A 4899-nucleotide genomic window follows, 5' to 3' on the forward strand; every position below is an offset into this window, starting at 1 on the left:
GAGCCCTGCCCGCCCGCATGTCGTCCACAAAGGCCTCCATCCCTTCAAACCTGGTGGTGAGTTCACCCAGCCGCTCCTTCAGGGCGTTGAACTCCTTGTAGAGGTCCCCCAGGGCCTCAGACAGAGGCTGGATTCTGGGCAGGAACCAGGGAGGAAACGTCAAGGAAATGCAATCCACTACCGCCACGCAGAGCCCTCCAATAAGAGGCCACCAATAACAGCCCTGCAATGGAAAGCCTCCAATAAGAGCCTTCCAGTAGAAGTTCTCCACTAAAGGTCCTCTAAAAGATTCCATCAGAAAGAGGCTGCATTTCTGCACAACCTGATTATTTACTTTGCACTCCCTGATTTGGATCAACTCACACAGCATACATAATTAACCCATTCATGCAGGGGGATATTTACTCTCAACTCACATTAAAGCGACCTTTTTCAGGGGAAAAATGACAATGCTGCACCTGAAAATCAAACCTGCAGCCGTTTCAGTTCTGACCCAGGCTGCCTGACCTGTATGCTACAGTGCAGTCCTTTGACAATTCCTGTGACAGAGTCTGGAAGCAGGAGCCTTCTGCACAAGCATCTGTCACACTATCTACTCAACTGACACACAAAGCATATTTACACACACATACCCAAACACAAACACACACACACACTCACACACGCACACATACACACACACATACCCAAACACAAACACACACACACACTCACACACGCACACATACACACACACACATACCCAAACACAAACACACTCACACACACGCACTCACACACGTACACGCACACATACACACACACACACACACACACACACACACACACACACACACACACATACTCACACTCACACAAACATGTAGACACAGACACACATCACCATACAAACATTTATTTCCACACACACACACACACACACACACACACACTCAGCAGCTAACCCACCTCCCATAGTCTGGCAGCACGGTGCTGTGGTCGTTAAGGAGGAGGTCCTTGACTTGGGTCATGATGGCAAACTTCCAGTTGTCCAGGACCAAGGTGAGGTTGGCACAGCCCCTGGTGTTCACCTTCTCTGCTGCAAACCAAACACAGGAGTGGGAAACCACATGGAATCCACACACAGAAGCACACCCCACACCATATCCACACACAGAAGCACACCCCACACCACATCCGCACACAGAAGCACACCCCCACACCACATCCACACACAGAAGCACACCCCCACACCACATCACATCCGCACACAGAAGCACACCCCCACACCACATCAACACACAAAAGCACACCCCCACACCACATCCGCACACAGAAGCACACCCCCACACCACATCCACACACAGAAGCACACCCCCACACCACATCCGCACACAGAAGCACACCCCCACACCACATCCACACACAGAAGCACACCCCCACACCACATCAACACACAGAAGCACACCCCACACCACATCCACACACAGAAGCACACCCCCACACCACATCCGCACACAGAAGCACACCCCACACCACATCAACACACAGAAGCACACCCCACACCACATCAACACACAGAAGCACACCAGCACAACCCCACACCACATCCACACACAGAAGCACACCAGCACACCCCCACACCACATCAACACACAGAAGCACACCCCACACCACATCAACACACAGAAGCACAACCCCACACCACATCTACATGCTTAACACCAAGCTCCACGGCCATTCCCACTTCCTGTCTGAGCTGCCAGGCACCTTCCGTCACTGAACTCCGAATCAGAGTCAGTCATATGAATGAAGCCTGAGGAAAAATCTCTCCTCCTGAGCACTGGCGACAGCCAAACGTCTGTTTATACACGTTTCATTTTATTTCAGCCCTGTTTTTGGGGTCTCGTCTCTCCCATTGAGTGTGAAGAGCCTGCCTTGACTTCTCTGTGGGTAAATCTTTCCCCCTTCATCTTACCTACAACAACACCCTTTGGACAGTTGAGGAAATTCTGTTTCATTGATCTCTACAATGTTGTAAGCTCTCCAGCATCTGGCCCTATTTGTGCAGTAAATGACAGCGTTTGGACACGCTTGTCCAAACCGACTTGTACATCATTCGTTTCTGGAACTGTACGTGTATTGAAGGACTTTGGGGTAAATGTACGCATCTTGCGCCAGGGTACAGCAGGACTGTCCCGCTTTGGTTTGCCTGCACCCCACTGTTACATCACCGGGCTGTATACAGGCATTAAATCGCGTGTCAGGTAACGCACCTTCCGCTCTGTAATCCCACTCTGCGCTCTGCTGCCGCCGCCTCTTCTGCGCCGAGCAGAGCGCCGCCAGCAACAGCACAGCCAGGAACACGATCTTCTTCATCCTTATAACAAATTCAAGAGGCTGATGATGGGCCTAGGTACTTTTTAAAATTACTTACAAAAGTGAACAAACAGAAACGGCAGCAACTCATTAGCGGTCTGGATTTTACACCGAGTTCTGGCCGTGGGCTGCTGGTGCTCCGGTACATGTTACACAATACGCATGTGCAGCACACTCGCGGACAAAACTAGACCTACAAAGAAGTCACAGAAGTATTTCAGTTTTACAGTTCTGGTTTATTTTAAGAACTGTCAATAAGTGTATGTTCAATGTACTGCAATTATTTTGTTAACGCTGATCCACTAAAATGACCAAATTTGCACGGTGCAAAGTTTGTCAGCGTGGTCCAAATTATAGCCTATCCAAAGCTCGTATTTAAACAACATAAACTCAACTCATAAAAAAGGGCACAGTGACTGCAGTTCAATGCGTTGTCACTAATATTAATAATCGCAGATTGTCATTTTTAAGTAGGCTATGCTTTTGAAAACATACATTATAGCAGAATGCAAAAATACCTTTCATGCAGGGTGCGAAATACGGGGGGTCCCAAACCGGAGCTTTGTAATGATGCTAGTCACATATTTGTACATACCGAAGAAATCACGTTATAAAGACAGATTAAACTGAGTACTCCACAACGTACCACATATCAAAATTATCTACTCACACAATCCACACACTACATACAATTATTTATTTACTTATTTACTATCCTACTACTATCCCCCCCCCCCCCCCCCCCCGAAAAAACCTCCCGTATTTGAAACTTAAATGGCAGGTATGGGTAGGAGGGACCCCCCGATTGCTACCGGGTATTTCGCACACTGCTTTCATGCAATGGTAAATGGTCGGCTACCTGAATTTCTGTTGATGAGAACTTGCTTTACCCAAAGGCAGTGAACGTCTTCTGCTTCTTCTAAATCTCCGTGTATGGAATCAGACTGTGCTGACCCTGAACCGGACAGCTTCCTTATATATCTATGTCCCAAAACTCCACAACCCCCTCCCAACTCCTTTCTGAGGTTGCCCCTACCCAAAGCGCGGGGGTGGGAGGGGTGTGCGTGTACGGGTTCTCTTTAATTCGCCCATGTCCGTTGTTTACGTGGCTTTGACATCAGAACAGTTTACACACAAGCGCAACCTCAAGCGCACCCACAAACACATGCAATCAGAGGCCATACTCAGCATCCAGTCTCTTTTTGTCTATAATTTCGCCTTTTTCTCTGTTAAGAATGTGCAAAAGTGTTCATTAAATAAATGAGGCTGTTGCTAATCATTTCACCATTCCTGGAGGTTTCGAAAAATGAAAAAATTAGACAGATATTTGTCAGCGTAGTGAGTTTCATCTCCAGTTCTGATATTCCAGTAAAACAGAGGAGAGACAGAGCAGCAGCAGCTCTTGACTCGATATTCAGAACTTGTGAAAACTCGCGGTTAGGAGGGAAGGGACAGTCTGTAGAACCGCGATGGCACTCTGTCTGATGGCACTCTGTCATGTGGTATTAAAAGTATCGTTAACGAAGGTGCGCCAATAGGCAATCGCATTTGTTTTCTTGTTCGTTAACTGCAATCCATATTATAACGCTGGAGTTCACCACTTCTGAAATCCACCCCTCTTCCCTTGACACAGAGACGGGTTTTGGACAGGCTCGAGTGCTAAACGTATGATTTATCAAGACTTTGATACCGAGGCTGGGCTCAGATCTGTCGCTGCTTCTCCGAGAGGAAGAAAAAAACGACGGGCGGCTGTTTCACGGGCGTCCGATTAGTGGCGGACACACTGCAGATCCGCGTGTGTGCAGAGCCATCTGTAAGCAGGCAGCGGTTGTACTCCGGCGGGAAAGCATGACGTCCATGCGGCCCGACCCCAAACACGCCCCCTCCCAGAGGGTCGGCGCGGATCCAGGCGGGAAATGATGCATTATCTCCGGTTAAAGGTGAAGGCGTTTGATCTTCCTGCGCTTTACTGTAAACTGTGGATGGACGCGTTACGCACTGCCGTTACAAGCCGGGGTAATGGCGACTGCATGCCCATGAGACGCTCAAGTTAAATATTGAGCAAATCACTTTAAATTAGACCGTGAACAGTAAGTATTGCCTTTCAAAACTGTGTAACGCTGTGACTTCTCTGTGAGTTAAATCCTCCATACACTTACGTGTGAACTCATTCGCTTCCCGTGCCTCTACTGGCAGACGCAAAAAGAAAACGGCACTCTTTATTCTGCCGTGAAGAGTTAAGTAACACGATTTATGACTATATTCTTCCTGCAGCTGGAATCACGGGGCAATGGAAACACCGGCCAACCTGTATCGGCAATATATCTATATGAATGAAAAATTTAAGACGGCGATTGTAAACTCACATCCCTGCGGAGCACCCGAGTTTACGGCGAATCCATTGCAGGTGTTGGGCAGTCACGCTCTTCAAAGGTTATAACAAAGACCTGTCACCTGAAAGAGGGGGGAAAAAGTGGACACCACAAGCTTCCGTTTGTTTTTGCTTTATTTTATTTCTGGTAGACCTGTAATTTAAACTTC

Source organism: Megalops cyprinoides, chromosome 1 (genome assembly GCF_013368585.1).
Source record: "Megalops cyprinoides isolate fMegCyp1 chromosome 1, fMegCyp1.pri, whole genome shotgun sequence".
In the NCBI taxonomy this organism is placed as follows: domain Eukaryota; kingdom Metazoa; phylum Chordata; class Actinopteri; order Elopiformes; family Megalopidae; genus Megalops; species Megalops cyprinoides.